The sequence below is a fragment of the Haemaphysalis longicornis genome, unplaced genomic scaffold (genome assembly GCF_048455015.1).
Source record: "Haemaphysalis longicornis isolate Haplotype H1 unplaced genomic scaffold, Haemaphysalis longicornis Haplotype H1 scaffold_2, whole genome shotgun sequence".
Classification (NCBI taxonomy): domain Eukaryota; kingdom Metazoa; phylum Arthropoda; class Arachnida; order Ixodida; family Ixodidae; genus Haemaphysalis; species Haemaphysalis longicornis.
Genome location: NW_027526295.1, coordinates 131,866,705 through 131,886,874, shown reverse-complemented (window position 1 = coordinate 131,886,874; position 20,170 = coordinate 131,866,705).

Below are 20,170 nucleotides of genomic sequence, written 5' to 3'. Positions count from 1 at the left end.
AACTTGACGCCATCCCTCACATACATCACGCACTTTACGCAGACGACATCACCATATGGACAGACACAGACTCCATGGGAAACATTCAAGACTACCTTCAACAGGCTACCGACGTCGTTCACAACTATGCCTCTTCCGTGGGACTTCAATTCTCCCTCCAAAAATCTGAGCTTGTCATAATCCGTAAACATCTACCTGCTCTACAGAAAGAACCAGTCTGCATCCACCTCGACGGCCATACTGTACGGCCTGGCTCCTCCCTTAAAATTTTAGGCCTAACCATCCAGGTCAATACACGCAACAATGAAACTTTATCTAAGCTCTCCAAGGCTTTTAACCAAGTCTCCCACATGCTTCGACGTGTTTCTAACCGCCGCCGTGGCATGAAGGAAAAAGACATGGTCCGACTGGTCCAGTCTCTCCTTATTTCACGTGTCACATATGTCGCACTGTATCTTATCCTCACCAAAAGTGACGTGGACACCATTCAAACATGGAAAGCATTCAAACAAGTACTAAATCTTCCTATGAACACCTCCACGGCCCGTCTTTTACAACTGGGCCTCCACAACACGGTGTCAGAACTTATTGAAGGCCATTTATCTAGTCAACGTCTCTGTCTCACGCAAACACCTGCGGGCTTAGCCCTCCTGAAAAGTCTTTACCTCCCCTGCCAATCCACTGCCTCTCAGCCCCTCCCTCATAACTGGAGAAGTGTTATCCGGGTTCGCCCCTTGCCAAAAAATATGCACCCGGACCTACAACCCGGCCGCCGAGAAGCGCGAAGTCAAGTGCACGAGACCATTTATGGAAAGCGTGCAGATGTCTCTTACACGGACGCGAGCACCTACCCCAACGGACAGCATCAGGTAGCCGTAGTCATCACCAAGACCGCCCTCGTAGCTTCAGCAACAATCGAGACGTCGTCAACATCGATTGCCGAAGAGTTCGCCATCGCATTAGCCCTCATTCATACGAAGAACCCCGTAATCATCACAGATTCTCAAGCAGCCTGCACAAGCTTTCTAGCCGGAAGGGTGGCCCGCTCAACGTTAAAACTATTGTCTTTGCATCAACCCTGCCGGAAAGTCACCCTCGTTTGGACTCCTGGCCATTCCTCACTGACGGGGAACACCTTTGCTCACCAGCAAGCCTGCGCCCTGTCCCTCCAGGCTACTGAGGATACCGAACCGTCCGTCCCTCTACTGACTTTTCTAGACATCACTCAATATAACCGGTTCGAACGACAGCACTTCCCTCCTCCGCATCCTAAACTCTCAAAAGATGAAGAATCCCTACTCCGCCGACTGCAGAGCAATACCTTCCCTCAACCAGTCCGCCTCCATCGCATGTTTCCAACGCAATTCCCGGTCGCATGCAAGTTCTGCTTACAACACGGTACTCTTCCCCACATCATATTAGAGTGCAAGCACAACCCCATCCTCCCCCCTCTTCCATCCCCCCTTCCCACCCCTGAGCTGTGGGAGAACCTGGTGACCAGCAGCGATCTGGACGCCCAGACACTTTTGGCCTCCCGAGCGAAGGCTGCCGGCTCATCGCATGGCTTCCTGGAATAAGGAACCACTCCCACTTCACTGGCTCAATAAAATGTTTTTCACTCACTCACTCCAAAGCCGTCTTGGAAGTTCTACCACGAATGAAGTTTCGTCAAGCCTGTTGCGAGTTTTTAATAACGGTATCCGCATTTGTCTGGGAGATGGCCAGAGCAATGGCCGCTTCTTCTGCCTGGGTAGTGGTTGTGAAAGAAAGACATCCCGGAGTGTTATACGAGGTCCCTTCTGCAAACTGCAACTCTTTGTACGTAGGCGAGACGGACTGCATTCAAAAGTGCCTAAAACAGCACTGCTATGATGTGAAGAGGAAAAAACTGGCGTCAAATTACCTCGCCGAACGTGCACAGCTGTCGGGCCACGAGATAGACTGGGAAAGCGCACGCATCGTCACTACGGAGAAGAATTTGGCCGCAAGAATAAATTTAGAATCGCTAATAATACAGACAACGCCTAACACCCTTAATCGCAACATCGGAACCTTGCACCCAATGTATTCATGCTGTCTACGTCATGTTTTAAAGCCTATTTAAGGCCGTTTTTGTTTGCAATAAAATTCATTGTGCACAAGGCTCCCATTCGGGCGCTGAAACGTCTTTTAAGTTTTTATTTTTCGTTACTTGGTCGGTGCCCTCTTTCTCTCTTAAAACAAGCATGCGCAAAAATCCTCGGATGACTTCTTACAACTTATGTGCTTTGAAGGCGAAAGCGTGGGAATAATCATTAACTTCTTTACTGCGAAATCGTTATTGGGTTTCTTTTTCTCTATCCTTGCTTTCTGTTTTGGCGCGTGTCTTTTCTGCTACACCGGTACCCTTCTGTTATACTGTGATTGCTTTTGTTTATTCGTTTTTGTTTCTTGGTGTTCAGTCACTAATTACGCCACCGAGCATACTGCCACTGCATCCCATAAATGAGGGTTCTGAGCGGTTGGTGCACTTGTTATACTCATACACAATCTCGTTCGGGTGTAGCACCACAAGCTTTATTCGACCACTATTACATCTCCAGATAATAGTTTTCTGAATTTCGAGAAGCGAGCACAGTAGCCCCAGAAAACTCCCGATACATGTGCATTTTCCTGAGTGCCTATGTTTCCTGATAAAATGAACAACAACGAGAAAAACTTTTCTTCAACCGCTGCCAGCATGCGCAGATGGGAAATCGCACGGCATCTGTGGATTGTATTATCTCATCTTGTCCTGCGGTGTCCTTTGTTGCTTTTTTTTGAATATTACAAAGTCTGGTAGTTATAAAAAAAGTTTCGGAAATAGTTCAGTGGTAGAACTGTTGGCTCCCACTGTGAAACCCGGCTTCAAAAACTGTCTGATCAGAGATCTGCTTTTTTTTTTACCGTCTCCGACGATGACGAAGACGATGGTGTTTTTGGTACAACGGTGCCAGCAACAACCGTGGTGACGGGAATTCCTCTTGTGTATCTCAAACCGGCCATTAATAGCACCTTTCTTCTCGTGGAAAGGACCAATAACTATTTGGGTGCCACGACAACCTAACGAACCATAATTCTCGCATACCAATCGAAGGTGGTTGCCGATGACAATTCCAGCTGCCGTGAGACGTTCGCGGCGAATTCATCACTCTCATTTTCCTCTGACATTAGCAAACCAAGTTAGAGTTCTTATATACCCAACCTGGATGGTTGGCCAGCGAAGATCACAGCAGCCATGAGAGGCTAGTGGCCGGTTCCCCAATTGCCTATGGCGCGACGCAACCTAAAATTCCACACACTGCACTTCCACAACTCAACAAGAAAGGAGGATTGCGAAGTCCCACAACATAAAAAATCTAAGTTGCTCCTGTGAACTATTCTTTCAAACATGTTTTGCAAACTTTTTCAATTTTTCAAACATTAAAACATTTCAAATACTATCCTAGCTTTTATTTTTTGTACGTGTTTTTGCCGTTCTAGAGGCACAGCGCACTGAACACGACGCAAAGCAGGACCAGGACACAGCGCTGTGTCCACGTCTAACCTCTCGCGACTGCTTTTATCTGCTGTCCCTGAAAAACATCAAAATTTAACTAGCTCACCAGTGCAAACTACGTAAAACCTGCACCATTTTTACACCTTACCATTTACCAACGTAGATTGCACAACTTGGTTATCACCGATTAGCGATTCAGCTTTCCAAGGTTTTGAAATTTATAAAATAACTGGTAATTGACCTTTGTTAATATTCTTACAGTGCAACTTTCATTTTTCCTTTTCCTTAGCAAGGGAACTGACCACGCCGCTTAGAAATGCCAACTTCGAAGCATCCAGACCTGCGCTAATCCCCCGCCGAGCTGTTAAAAGCCAACGCAAAAGCAGAACTAGCCATTCGCGTCCTCGAACCTTCCTTGGGACATCTTCGCCTCCGTCGCGGGGAAGAAATCCGCTACGCGTGCAGAGAACAACACTGTGGTATGTCCCTCGGGCAACGTTTATTTTTCCAGTTCCTTAGCAAGGGAACTGACCTCGCCGCTTAGAAATGCCAACTTCGAAGCATCCAGAAACGCGCGAATCCCCCGCCGAGCAGTTAAAAGCCAACGCAAAAGCAGAACTAGCCATTCGCATCCTCAAACCTTCCTTGGCCTATCTTCGTCTTCGTCGCGGGGAAGAAATACGCTACGCGTGCAGAGAACAATGCTGTAGTATGTCCCTCGGATTCGCGTTCGCACAGAGGCCCAGGACCCAGGTCACGCAGTCTCCGCCGCGTGCAGATAATACGCTGCGTGTTCAGAGAACAACGTTACAGTATGTACCCCCGGGCTACTTTTTAGTTTGCTCCCTCTAAGTAGGCCACTTGCTCCTCAGCGAAAGAATTCTAATCCCGAAACTTCTCGAGCGCGCTATTCCCCTGATGTGTGTTTAAAAGCCAACTCAGCAGGCACGTCCGCATTCGCGTTCGCACAGACTCCCGGGACCCAGCTCAATCTCCGACGGGGGAAGAAAAATAAGCTGTGTGTTTTGTTACGATATTTCCCCCGGGCAACTTTTGATTTTCCGATTCGCGTGTAGAAAGAGCGTGGTTCGAATCCTGGTAACGGATAACCCCCCCCCCCTTCCCCCAAAAAAAACACCTTCTAATTCTGGAATTGCAGTTGTGGCTTGGGGTGCGGCCTGACCCCGGCGACCATTGCCGGTAACGCACTCCCTCACCAGAGCAGGATTGGCCACCCTGGTGCAGTAACGGCCACAACCTCCAATGAATCTCTCCTAATACAGCACCTTTATTGCCTAATGGGTCTCAACAATGCCATTTGTCCTTGGGAAGGAGGCCTCGATCCCAACACCACTTAAGAATGTTTAACCCTTTTGTGATCTATTCATATTTAACCCTTTCTGACACTACTTTTTTCCTGTTCAGTTGCTAGCTTCTGTGAAATGCTCTTTTGGGCCCCGTATCTATTCTCTTCATCCGCGGGGGACACACCCATCTTCGCTTCCACCCCAACCAGTCTCTCCAGCCACTGAATACCTTACTGTATACTCTTCCCTTTCTTTTGAAACCGCGGTTGTCCTGTTTCCCGCATTGTCTGAACTTGGAGCCCACGCGGCATACGTTGACCCGTCATGGTGCAAACCTTGAACGCTGCTTTGTTAACACGACCCCTTTCTCTATCTCACTCGCCGCCCCCCCCCCTTTTTTTTTGGTTTGTTGTGTTTGTAACATAGGCGTAGCCCGACTGTATGCATACTCTCCATTTCCGAAACATTTTCCCCTCCTTCTCACAGTTTTCTTCAAAGCTATATAAGAAGTGTGTTCCAAATGGTCGCGACAGCAAAATCATGTAACTGTACTCTGATTAAGGCAAGTCCCGTTGCCGCTACGTAAATAAACCTTGTTTGTTATTGTTCTTTCTGTGTATCCGACTCTTTACTTATACTATATATATATATATATATATATATATATATATAAGGTTAGTAGAGACAGAGAGAAACGAGAAAGACGTAGAAAATAAAAATAAGTTAACTGACGTTTTAGGGAGAGGACTCCCTTTCTTCAGAGTACAAAAATGGTGCTCTGTACTCTGAACAAAGGGAGTCCTCTCCCTGAAACGTCAGTAAACTTATTTTTATTTTCTACGTCTTTCTCGTTTGTCTCTGCCTCTACTAACCTTATTCTACTAACTGTTTCGTGCAGGGTTATACGGCTTACCTGTGCTAAGACACAAGTGAAGTCGTCGGCACAGATCGGCTGATTACCAGCTGCCATGCTTTGCAATCGGCCACAGATCGCTCCACTCTCGGCGAATGCTTTCCCCTTCGGCCACTCGGACTTTTACCGATAGGTATGTCGCCATTTTTCTGGCTTAAAGTAGCTAACAGCCCTCCCTGCTACGCTGCCGTTTTATCTCAATCGGCGAGGTCATGAGCGCTCACACTTTCTTCGGAAGCATTACATAGCTTTTGTACTGAACGACTTTCCCGTGGGCGAAGTGCGGGCGCACATGTGTAGATGTAGGCATTTTGTGCGTTGTTCGGCTCAATTTTGCAACTGCGGCTCCATTCTCCGGTGGTGATGCGCAGTTCCCAAGGGCAAGTACAGCATCACCACACAATGTCACTAATATCCCTCATATCTGCTGACACGAGGGTCGAGAATGGGGTGGTAACTGCGCAGACGAGACAGCACCGGGGCCTGTCTTTCTTGATTTCTGCAAGATGCCGGCGCATGCGCATACACGGCGGGAACCACCGAGGTGGTTTCCACTGTTGCCAAGAGAAGAAATCGCCTGCTAAACTACAAGTACATAAAGACCGTAGTAGACCAATCGAGTTTCTTTTCAATGCGAAAGTATTACTTGCCTCATTGAGCGAAAATGCGTGCGTACGCACGCGCGTGTGGGTGTGTACGAGTGCGTGCGTGTGTGGGTGCGTGCGTGCGTGTGATTGCCTGTGTGTCGATGCCTGTGTGAGAGTGCGCGTGCAATTTTGCGTTCATGCCTGTGTTCGTGGGTGTGCGCGCGTGCATGTGGCGGCATTTGGTGGTACCTAAACAATGGTGGCTAGGCAGCCTCTGTGCTGTCCAGGACCTTCACGCCAATGGGGCTGCTCTAGGACGCAATATTTGGAGACGAGATGCGACATGTCACTGGTAGGCAATGCAAGTGGAGGACAAGGCGGCAAAACGACGGCTTCGTAGAGCCAATGTTATTGTTTCCCTCAATAACGCAACTATTGTCTGTGAAGCTCCGGGTTTATGAGCCATGAATAAAATAAACTGACGTGTAATATTCAACTAACATAAATAAAAAGCAAACTGCGGTCATAATGAGTAATGCTTTCCCACTGACACACGGAAGTGTCAGTGCAAAAGCATTTTTTTAAGAAGCTTTAAGTGTCCCTGCGAACCTTTTATTTCGCATCCCTTAGCGTTGTAATCATTGACCCTCCATAAAAACATTTCGCAGTGCATTATACAGTCAAGTTGGCCAATTGAACATTGACAAAAATAAAACTACATTATGATTTTTTTTTACTGACCTGATAGAGAAACGAAGACAACACAGCACTGAAAATGTGAAACCAAATACACGGCTGCTTTGTTTCTGCGAACCTGCTTGAACCGGATCGAACGCTACAGAATGGTGCTCGGGAACCTGACTCGGAACCGAACGCTGAAGGCCTGAACCCGAACCTGAACAGAACCCAAATTACATCCCGGTTCGACAATCAGGCCCCAACGGCCACTTGCTAGATCACTTTTGTATGTATTAGAGCCCTTATGTAGCTACCATTACGTTGCTCCTCCAAAATACAATTCTTAATCCCGCTTTCTCTTCCTCCCTGTATGCCTCACCTTTTCAGCATGCCTGCGAAGCAGAACAGTCTAACTCAATCTGGGGAATTGACCCTGGCCAAGGCATTGACTCAGCCACCGCTGTGCCCGTCTAACTCAATCTGGGCAATTGACCCGGGCCAAGGCATTGACTCAGCCGCCGCTGTGCCCACATTATTAAACACCACGGGTGCAAATTGGCCTATAAATTCCAGCATAGGTAACCCCAGAGCTCCCGGCCCAGCGGTATAGACATAGGCTGTGCCGTTCCAAGCAACTACAGTCTCGGCTGCTGAGCATCTGAGAGATTGTGCACTGCAAGATGAGCACAGACCAGCCCCGTGCGCCCGTATTAGGTCAATACACCCTTAAAGGCCAGCTGCACTCAAAATGTCAACCTCCTGCAAACGTTATTTCTGTATATTCTGGCTAAAAAGACTGCAGAATACAAAATATGACCGCTGAAACACGCGTACCCGCGGCACCAACCACCATCGAACATTGGAGATTTTGAAAGTAGAAATTCAGGAGAGCGCGGCCTTTACGGCCGGTTGAAGTGGTGCTTTACCCGACCCAGCCGACAAGCGAGAAGCGGCACGCGGGTGGCAGGCCGGGGTAAACCTCCGCGCAACCTTTCGCCCTCGCAGCAGTCCCAGGAGAAGCGCGCCTGGCGGAGCTCGACCGCTTCTCAATGTGGCCGCAGGAAAAACCTCAGGGCTGGCCGCAGTCTCAATTCTGCCTCATGGCTGTTCCTCAATCCACTGTCAGGTGCACCGTCGCAGCTATTTTAAACGCTTATAACTAATTAAAAACGCATTTTATGTCCCAGTTGGTTTGGTGATACGTACTCTACGTTCAAAGTAAATTTGGCCGAGGTGAATGCAGCTGGCCTTCAACGTCGCGCTCGTATTTTTCCTTCAGGATCCCTCCCACTCTGATTTAATTATTTGTTCGTTCTCTTGAATTGAGTCAGTGGTCTTGCAAACGGAGGGTTACCGATCCGCCGTCTACGAAACATTTGCGGAGTAGTCCCACATGAACACTTGCTTGTCCTCAAGATATAGAGTGAACATCACCCAGACCGCCTGAGCGTCATATTTTGATACTTCCTCGCGCTGGGGTAATAACTGATCGACTGCGAGCAAGGTCTGCTTTAAAACCCGAAAAACTCGACCAGCATGGTTTTTGTCTCGCTAGTGTCCTTGTTGCTACAATTTTACACGATCGAATAACATAAGGTGACATTTAATTAGCAAATATCTGTAATAGTTGTAAGATTCCCACACGTATATATTCAGAATTGCTAATAAAACCGGCAGCCAATTTTTCTACATAGCTTTATTTCCAAAATACATCAAGAATACACTGACTCCAGAATTTTATCTTCTGTTCATTGCGGGCAAGCAAGACAGACTGGTACACAAAGTTCTATAGAACATATAAAAAAACAAATCAAGAAAAAACCTGCCTGGCCAAGAGTTCAGAAAAGCGCTTCCGAACACTACCGGAACAACGACATAAATTTGTGCTAAACAAACCTCTAGTCACATGCGTTTTCGGACGTTGTTACCATTCTTTATTTTATTTATATGTTCGGTTAATGCATAAAACAGTCTGAAATGCAAATACCAAGAAAATGTAGCCAGGGTAGCCGCAAAAGACATCCCAACATATTCTAGTGGTCCAAACAACGAACCAGCAGAAATATATATTTTCGTTCACAACTACGAGGACCATTGCCGAGGTCTAATCGATTAAAAAAACCGGCAGGTACCATTGTTTTGTGTCCATTCGCTACCACAACTAAAAGCAGCTGAGAACTCTGGAAAGTGATTCACAAGTTGCTGGCAGCTGACCAGAGCCCAAGGGGCGTCCTTCTTTGCGCAGGTCATGCGACAGAGGGTCATGAAGAACACCTTTTCGTCCGTGAGTTCATGCGTCAGGTTCAACTGAAAAGTGTTCCGTGACCGTTCCAGGAAGAGGGAGTACGCGATCTCAACAGCCGCGATCGCCGTTCCCCCGGGTGTACGCCGATTGTTGTCGAAATAGGCGCACCGTTGCCGCTTCTCCAGTGCAATTAACGACCTGGGCGAAATCCAAGATCCACCACTCGCCGTGCTTCTGTTTGTGTGAAAGTACTGGGCCTCTTTGTCAAGGACACGCATGAGAGCGGAGAGGAAGAGGAAACCCAGGCCGCCAAACGTCATGCCGGCTGTGCCACGCTCGCTGTACACGGGGCTCGACAGAGCAGACGCAGCAATGTCGATGGTGTTCACCACGTTATCGTATGTGACGAGTGGGGACGGAACGTTGGGAAGCAATGTCGTCGAGTCGTACCTGTGTGGGCCCAGAAGCAGAGTGCTCAAGCAGCGGCGCGCTTTCACCCAGAGCCTCGTGAAGGCGGGCTCGTTATCGGGGCACGAGGAGTAGACTTCATCCACGTGCCTTGGGTCGTCAAAGAGGCTGCTGGGCCAGAGGCGGACATCGGCTGCTTCCAGCTTGCTAGAGAGGAACTGCTTGGTGTCATCCTCCAACCATGTCACCTCCCTCAGCTTTTGCACCGATGTTTTCACAAGGCTCTGAAACAGAAACCTTGTGCGGCTTCTTCCTACGTCGGTGAGACGGACTCGAGAGTACAGTGAGGCCAACAGGGGTCTGTAAATGGTGTCTATTTCGTGCGCACACAGCAATCTGTGATAGGACACGCCGTGCTGGACGTCGTCCACGATGTCTTCGAGCAGCGCCTGGTCCAACATGGGTGCGAACAGCTGGACAAATTCCCAGGACAGTTGCCACAGGAGATGCGTGCTGTCGACCTCGTGAAGGAAGAGACTGAGGACTTGCGATAGTCTCGGGTATAAGACTACCATGTCATGTATATTGAAGCTGTACTTGAACTGCTCCAGAGTGCCTTCAAACATCAAGTCCTGCATCCACTCCAGAGCGTCTGCTAAGGGGAAAATTTTCGGTGGAAAGTCATCTTTCCACGCTTCAATTCCTAGCAGTAAAGCGACGGCGATACTTTGAAGCTCTGCGCTCGTCCTTATGATGTCATCAACTTCGGGTCCTGGTGCGGCGCCTTTTACAAACGAGTACAAGAGCTTCCAGTACCTGCAAAAGGTAACAGTCTTTTGTTAGGCGACAACATGATTGTTCTGTAAGGAGCATGTACGGCAAAAGTGAAAGAGTGATACATGATTCCTCTTCGGCGAATTGTCATCACAGAATCTTTGGAGACCAGGATCCACCGAAAAACTTCCCCATGCATACATACTCCAGAAAATGTCTATCACGGCTTTGTACCGCAAGGTAACTGAAAAGGTGGGGATAAAAACTATGAAGACGGTTGAGGTGTTATACAGCAGGATTAGATGGGCGTCTCATTATTGTGCAAATCCTTCAGGAGGACTGTTTCATCCGAAAATGCAATGCATTTGTGAGTCAAAGGAAGGATTCCTCTTACAACTTTGTGGAGGTGCATCAAGACGCATCGCCATCTGACCCCTTTCCCGCTCCGTACGAACGTGGGGACTTACAAAACAGCAACCACCATGAGAAGCAATGGTGCGCGATTCCTTCGCTACCCAACACACAAAATGAAAAAGGCTTGGAAGCGCAATGCTTCCTGTCACAATAGAAAGTTTTAATTCTGTTCGACCGCTAGGTTTGTACCAAGTACACCACCTTCAACAGGTGGTGCATACCATTTGTCAAAAATAAACCGGCAAACCTTGCATTGCCTCAAACTACAGTTTTAACTGTGCAGCACTTTTCTCAAAGATTTACGCTAATTTCTTAATCGTTGGAAGGAACAAAATTTGGGATATTTTCTTTCTGGGATAAAACGAGGCAACCATGAAAGAAGCTATGGAGTGAGATAAAATGCAAAAGGAGAAAGTGACGAAACCATGAAAAAGAGCACTCATAGGGCCATTTCTTGGATTTTTAGTGATAGGCAACTAAAACAAGAAAACTTGTGTGTCCAGATTTTGTGGCGCGTTCAAAATCACCACTCTGAAAACAAACAATTCGGAGCCCTCCACGCAGCGCTCGTCGTAGGCCGGGCGTGTCTTCGGCGCGACAAACCCCAGAATGTAAAATTTCACTCCCTTTAGCGTTTCTGCTATAGTCCCAAGAACTTCAGGTAGCCTCCCGTCCGAGGCCTTCATCAGGGTCATATTTGTGATGAAAGCATTGGGCATACAGAACGACCGGCTAGAAGAGGCGTGCAAGTAGACGATTCCCCAGAAAAAAATATTCTGCCAAAAAAAAGCAAGCACAAACAATTTTAGCGTCAATGTTTTTGGAACAGCCATTTAACACTTAAAAATGCCTCAATGGCAACGTGTTCAAGGCGTTAAGCGGGCAGTGCTGCCATCCGGAGTGCTCTTTTTCGCTCGCTTTCATCACTGCCCCAACACACCGTTGTAATGCAAAACTCCCGGAAGGCAGCCTTGCCACATTCACGGGATGTATTTCTGAAGCCCCTGCCACGTACTGCGTGCACCTCTACCCTTCTTCGGTCCCCGTTTTTACACTCCCTCTGACTACTCCATGGCTCGCTCGGCCTTCTCTCCGTCTGCAATCTGGCTTTACCTCCTCCCTTCTCAACCCTCCTTTTCCCGCCCCTCTATTTCTACGATCTGATCCTCCCCTCCTATACACCCTCCTATCCTGCTTCCCTTTCTTTGATTCCCCCGCGTTCGGGGCCGCACTGCTCTTCCTCTCTCCGTCCTTGCTTTTCCTCCTCGCTGCTCTTTTCCCTCTTCCCGTATTTCTGTGACCCCTATCCCAATCTCCTCCTTCCTTCGGCTTCTCTCCCTCTACTCTCCCCTGATATCTTCCACTTCTGTAATTCCCATAATTAAAACCAATTTTCCTTCCCGTACCTTTCCGCTCACTTGTTAGCTATCCTAGATTTATATTCCGGATTAAGGGTTATGCACCACACCAATCCGGTTTCCCAGTCCTACCGACGACATCTTCCTTCCGCATTTGTTTTCACCCTATTCTGACGCTCCTTTTCTCGTCTCTGGCTATTTGACTCCTCCGCCACCTTTTCATTTTCCACCACAATCACTTGCCTTACTAAATTCCCTAACGCAGCCACCACTACTCGTCTCTTTTCCCCCGCTTATACGCCCCACAATACTTGCACTTCCCATCCACCACTCCATTATTTTTCCGAGCCCTTCCCTAAATTTTTTGTTATTCCTATTCTCTCACTTCCTTTTTGGCCCACCCTCGACCGGTACACCTAATTCATTTTCCTCTCCCTCCTATTGTCTTCATCTCTCCACTGATCTTTCCCTTGTAGTTTTCTCTCGACCCCCCTCTAACCCCATCCCCATTTCCAATTCTTTGCACTATACCCACAATATTATACATACAAACACCTGTTCTACAGCTAAATTTATAAACAACTACCGAGCCCTGTTCTTCAGACGCCTTTTCCAATTCCTTTCCCATCCTCACATTCTTCTCCTTTATCCACCTCCCTCGATCTCACTTCCCTCGCCTTTCTCAGTCTAAGCAACTCTCACTCGCACCCCGCCAAAGATCCACAATTCCCAGTGAATCAGTAGCGAACTTATGAGCAGGCTCCACAGTAACATTGCTGGCTGATTAGAAGGCTGCCAGGACAGACCAAGATATTCTCGTTGAGATAGCAAAAAAGGATACGGCCTTCATATGAATAGAGACTTGGAGATGTAACTGGCGTTATCTTCACGTGGTGTAGTGATCCACTTTCGAAAATACTATAAGACTTTTTTTTGCGAATTGCCACCTCACAGACATAACCCCGCAGCAGGGTCATTAAATGGAACCAAAAAGACAATCGACACAAGGATAGTGTATTTAATATTTACGACTCCTTCACTCATCAACCAAGTGATGTGATTAAAACAAGACCTATTCTCAGAAACCCTAGTTTTGAAGACCTTGCCTCACGCAGACGTATCCTATCTCGTCGTCAAAACTGTACGCGACACCTCTTCCACCTTTGACAAACTTAAGAATGCGTTTCGAAAAAACAGGTACCTCGAATAGCCGGAGTCCCTAGCCATGACGCGTTTGTGGTTCTCGGTGAACAGCCGTATACTGCTGGCCCGCCCATGCGTGATGAACAGGCGCCAGGCGTCAGGAACGAAGGGATGCTTAATCAGCCGGACACGTAGCCACACCGTCAATTCCCAGCGGATGGCGAGGTCGATCAGAATGTTCCAAACCTCGTGCCCATTGGGAGGCTTCTCTGGCCAGGACAGACGGAGCGCCCTGAGAAAGTCAAGAAACTCCCGCCTGTTGAAATCGCTCGAGACATTACCGCGGCGGACGCAGGACTGGAACATGGCGAGGGGCTTTCGCGCCACCGGCCACTCCTTGGCGCTCTCTTCGAGCATGTTGGGCAGGTCGTCCAGCCAGGAGATGGCCAGGTCGTCCAGGGCTGTCGCAGACACCTCGGGGAAGCGGCTGTCCGGGTTCCACGTAGAGCACACGTACGCCTGGAAGTCCTGGCACGGGTCGATGCTCCGGTTGAGGCCGTGGGTGAGCAGCTCGACGTGTCGAAGGCACTCGCTCGCCTCGCAGTAACTGGTCGCCCGGACAGCGAAGGCGAGCCCGCGAAAGAGGTACGCGATGAGTACGAAGGCGGCAACTAGAGCGAGCGCGAAGGCGACCACGAAGAACAGCCTCCTGTGTTCCCTGGCGTTCCACGCTGGCGACCCGACACGAATGTCTCTGTCCTGCGTCGGTCAAATACGCCAGATTGGTCGCAGTGGTTTCTCATTGGTCATGCTTCCGTTAACCCTCGTGGGTAAACGTGGCTTTTCTGCAGTCCTATCCTCATTATATACCTCGGGATTCTTGAGTGTACTCAATCCGCAAGGCATGCAGAAGAAGATTATTGTCTGTGTTATTCTTCCATGCGTCGCACAAAAAAAATACCAAAATTACACTATGTCGATTAGCTGAGCACTATCACAACTGAACGCTACTTATTTGTTGTTTGGGTCAAGTAGCGATAACTTCAAAGTTTAGCTGCCAAAATGCTCATTAAATTGTATCAAATACTCCGCCTTCGACCTTTTGAATTTGTTAAGTTACATTTGAAAATATATTACGTCTTATATTGTTTCTGGCGGGGATACAATGTGTATTTGTACTTATATTCAAATTTTTGCATCGGGGTGATAGAACTGAATTGGCCTTCCTGATTACTTCATTTTCAAATATTTTGCGCCCCCTTAACGACTCTACTGTGATGCATCGGTGGAAAAAAACTTCTTCAAGAAGCAATGGGCATAGACAGATCAAAATATAAAGGCTTCTTCCATAACATGTCCAGGAAATCCAGTGCAGCACCATAAACCAAGTCCGATCAACTTTGCTTGAATATACACCAATACAGCGCTCACGGCTGGTGTTACGCCTTTTCTTTAATTATGTCATATCAATTCTGAGGGTACCCAAATAGTGGATTGATACAACTATATCAAACTCTGCCTTAACTTGCCAAGTTATGCGTTTATTTCGCAGATATTAGATATCGTTGTGTGGCAATACGTCAACATTGGTCAGTGGCCATCCGTAACAGACGGAGCTATCAACGGTGATATTGTTGGAACTGTTTGGACGTATCGGTCACTGAAATATTTGCACGTTGTGGTCACAAAGAGCTGTAAAAAATTACGCAGAAATTCACAGAAATATCTATCAATGCGTAGCATTCTTATGACGCTTCTCTTGAGTGCGCGTTTTTTTTTGCCAAATTTTTGGCCTTTTTAACTTTTGTCCGGCCAATTATCTAAATTTACGCTATTATCTGCATTATTGTGGAAATGCAGGGCGTTACACTTCACCATTTTCAGTTATTATTTGACTTTTTGCTAATTTTTATTTTCTGTTTTCTAAATTTAGATCGTTCGACCAATTATGTCCGTTTACGGTATTATATCCATTACAGGTTACTATCGCGAAATCTGCATTATTGTTGAAATGCAATGCGTTATACGCTTTTCCTCTTTCCATAAGTTTTTAATTTTTTCAGTTTTTCAAAATTTCGTGCCGCCAATATTCTCCATTTACGTTATTATAACGATTACAATTGGAACTTCCGCGAAGCCTGATTTATTATGGAAATGCAGAGTGTTACACGGTTCGCCATTCCCATAATTATTTTATATTTTTCTTATTTTCATTGTTTTTTCAAAATGTCGTTTGAAGTTGAAGTTTATTTTCTGAGTACAGAAAAAAATTCCCTTACACTACCCCGAGGGGGAGAGTGTGTAAGTGAGAATGCACGGTTGTTGATTGCGCGATTACGGTGGATATCGTGATCTTGGAGTGGAGAGGAGGCGCCCAACACCCGCAGTCACTGAGCGGAGAGAGGAGGAGGAGAGTAGCGCCCGCCGTTACGGCGAGGGCTACACGAGCGCCCTCACGCGTCGGAATGCGGAGCGCCCGCTACGCGAGCGAGAGCTCTCCCGCCCGAAGTGGAGAGGAGGCGCCCAACAGCCGCAGTCACTGAGCGGAGAGAGGAGGAGGAGAGTAGCGCGCGCCCATCTCCCCCCGTTGCTAGGGAACACGATGAGGAAGCCGAGGAGCGCGCGCACCCGCAGCTGTTGCTATGCGGACGACGGCGGCGGACGATTCAGGCTCGCTTAAGAAGTGCATTCGCACTTAAAACGGAGGGAAGGCAAAAGGCGGCTAGCCTGACAGAGGCCTTCCCTCCGTGCACAGTTGACACGCAGGTACATACAAACAAAACAAAACATGGCAATTAATTCGCAAAGGAGAGCATAAAAATGTTTTCCAAGGAAATTGATTTACATACAACCACACTCTTATCAATTGTGTTATCAAGAGTGTTATCAATATAACACGAGCCGATTATGTCCATTGACCGGTCAAGAGTCCATAACTCTTGACCGATTATGTCCATTTATTCTATTATAACGATTACATGTGGGTCTCACGAAATCAGCATTATAGTGGAAAGGCCATCCGTTATACATTTCGCCATTTTCCGCAACTTTTTATTTTTTATTTTTTAGGTTTTAAAATTTTCGTCCGAGCAATTATCTCCATTTACATTATTATAACAATTACATCCGAAGCTTCTACGAAATCTGCATCGTGGTGGAAATGTGGTATTTTCCGGATTGCGTTAATTTATCCCATTCCTTCTTGAATGCGGATGATACACCAATTGCTTCATCTTACAAATCATGAATTTGTCTCTCGTCATACTTGAAGCAGTACCAATTAACGATGTAAATTGGTGCCCTGACAACTATTTAGTCACTGACCCTGAAGAAACTAAGTCCATGGTCTTTCGGTCTTATGAGAAACCCATCACGTTTTTTCTGCAATTAAACCTTGGACCTAATTTATTCACACCTTGCGATGATGTTACATTGCTTGGCATTCACCTCGACAATCACCTTAAGCGTTGGTCGCATTTTTCTAATCTCAAGCAGAAAACAGCTTCGGGCATACGAGCTATAATAAAGGCACGCAGCTTTTTCTTCATACAGCTTTATTATCGTCGTGTTTTGCTTTCATTCAGAGCCACTTTCATTACGGCATTTTCTCATGGGACAACACGAAATCTTCTCACGATAAATCTTTGCAACATATGCAAAACCAATGTATTCGCATTATAATATTTAGTTCATGTCACTCCTCTGCCTCAGGGATACTGCGTCAGAATAACATACTATCAATCAAAGCGCTATTTCAATATACCTGAGAAATGTTTTTTTTTACAAATTGCTGCACAGAAACCTTTCATATAACTTATCGACGTTGCTACTTTCCGCAGCAAAAGCGCCACTAGGTTTTCAAGCCATAACAATTATTTACTACCGACTGTTCACACTAATTACGGGTAGAAAACCACTTGTTTTGCAGCTGTCACATTTTGTAATTATTTACTAAGGGGTATTAAATATTCCCCTTCCTTAACTTGCATTAAAAAAATCTCAAAGAATTTATTTTGCTGTAATAAATACCTTGCTTCTTGTTTTTATTTATTACGTACTTTCCTTGTGTTCTCATATGCCTTTGTTGTCTCTTTTGTTATTCACGAATTGATTGAACTAGTTCTTGTATTAGGTCCGGCTACATTTTTGCGTGCATGTACACAACAGGCTAATTTTCCTTCTCAGTTTACACTGCGTACTGATCCGATGGGCTCTTGCGCCCAGTCGCTGCTTCCATACAATTATCGGTTGTATTCAAAATCGAGGGTCCCCTTTCAGTCTCTTGACTCGGGGACCCTCGTCTGTATAACTATGTTTGTACTGCTTTTATGAAATAAACTTTCACTTTCCAAAAAATGCAGGGTGTGAATGGTTCGCTATTTCTCGTTATTAATTTATCTTTACCTATTTTTTTTTTAGTTTTTTGAAATTTCATTCCACCAATTAATCCCATTTACACTATTATAACGATTAGAGATGGAACTCTCGCAAAATCTGCATTTTTGTTGATATTCCATGCGTTATACGTTTTGCCTATTTCCGTAATTTTGTAATATTCTTATGTTTGAGTTCCTCAAACTTTCGTGCGACCAACTATTTCCATTTACGTTATTATAATAAGCATTTCAATTCGAACTTCCGTGAAATCTGAATTATTCTGGACATGCAGGGCGTCACTCTGTTCGGAATTTTACGTAATTAATTTATCTTTTCTTATTTTTAGATGCGAAGCGTCTCATGCTCGGGGCTGTGTCCCCTCTCCCTTGTCTTTGTTGTTCGCCGTCTGCACACCCACTGCGCATGCCTGGCCAGGCACCGCTGATAATCATCATGGCAGGATGCTCCTAGGGATTGGCCAACCAAAGAATCCATCACAAGATAGCTTCGAGTTCAACCACCGTCGTCGTCTTCCCGTAGGGGAACCCTAAGTACCACACCCCTACTGCGCATGCCTGGCCAGGCACCGCTGATGATGATTGTGGCAGGATGCCCCTAAAGATTGGATTAGATGCAAGGTATCTCATTTTCGGGGCTGTGTCCCTCCCTCCCTTGTCGTTGTCATTTTCCGCCGTCCGCACACCCACTCCGCAAGCCTGGCTAGGCACCGCTGATGATGATTGTGGGTAGGATGCCCCTGTGTATTGGCCAACCAAAGAATAAATCACCAGACAACTTCGCGTTCAACCACCGTCGTCATCTTCCCGTAGGGGAACCCTGAGTACCACACCCCCACTGCGCATGCCTGGCCAGGCACAGCTGATGATGATCGTGGCAGGATGCCCCTACGGATTGGATTAGATGCGAAGTATCTCATTCTCGACAATGCAGCGATGGCGTAGAGGTAGAGCATCCGCCTCGCGTGCAGAAGGACCGTGGCTCGAATCCCGGTGCCGGACAATTCCCACCGGATTAAAGAAATCCGCGTATTGATGGAATTGCACAAAGGGGCTTAGGGTGCGGCCTGACCCCGGCGACCATTGCCGGCAATGCACTCCCTCACCAGAGCAGGATTGGCCCCCCTGTTGCAGTAACAGCCACAACATCCCATGAATACGCCAATTAACGCACGGCCATCAGTCCCCAGCGGCTGCGAAGCAACTGACCCCGGCGGCGGTCAGACCTGTGACGCAGCTGAGGGTGCTAAGAATCCCTGGATCCGGACAGGCCGCCAATGGAATCTGAACCTGGCAACGTTTAACGCGTGAACCTTATCTAGCGAAGCGAGTCTCGAGGTGTTGTTCGAGGAATTAGAGGGCATTAAATGGGATGCAATAGGGCTTAGCGAAGTTAGGAGAGCAGGCGAAGCCCTTACGATGCTGAAAAATAAACACGTCTTATGTCACCGGGGTCTAGAGAACAGAAGAGAACAGGGAGAGGGACCTCTAGTCAATAAAAGCACAGCTTGAAACATAGAAGAACACTATAACATTAACGAAAGGGCAGCAGGCCTTGTAATTAGGCTCAATAAGAGGTACATGCTCAAGGTGGTGCAGGGCTACGCGCCCACATCCAGCCACGACGACCAAGTAGTGGAACGCTTCTATGAAGATGTGGAATCGGCAATGGCTAAAGTAAAAACGCAGTATACTGTAGTTATGGGGGACTTCAATGCTAAAGTAGGCAAGAATCAGGCTGGAGACGAGGCAGTTGTTAACTATGGTCTGTGCTGTAGAAATAGCAGGGGTGACCTACTAGTTGAGTCTGCAGAGCGGAATAACCTACGCATAATGAATACCTTCCTGTGTAAACGGGAGAATCGGAAGTGGACCTGGAGGAGCCCGAATGGTGAGCATAAAAATGAAACAGACTTCATATTATGCGATACCCCTGGCGTCGTGCAGGATGTGGAAGTACTCGGAAGGGTAAGGTGCAGTGACCACCGTATGGTAAGATCTTGAATTAGGCTAGATTTAAGGAGGGACCACAACAAGCTAGTACGAAACGAGCCGAAAAATGAGCTAACAGTAAGACGTAAAGTAGAAGAATTCTGGATAGCGCTGCAGAACCGTTATTCAGCTGTTAACGAGGAAGCCGAGCTTACGACACAGGAAGCCAGCGACAACCTTACACGCATTGTCACGGAGTGTGCAGTAGAAATCGGGTGCACTGTGGCCAGACAGGATACTGGCAAAATTTCACAGGAGACGAAAGATCTAATTAGGAAACGGCAAACCATGGCGATCTCTACCGCAGCTGACAGAATAGAACTAGCGGAGCTTTCGAAGTTAATCAATAAGAGCAATACAGCTGACATACTGAAGTATAATATGGAGAGGATCGAATACGCTGTTAAGAACGGAGGTAGCCTGAAAGCTGTAAAGAGGCG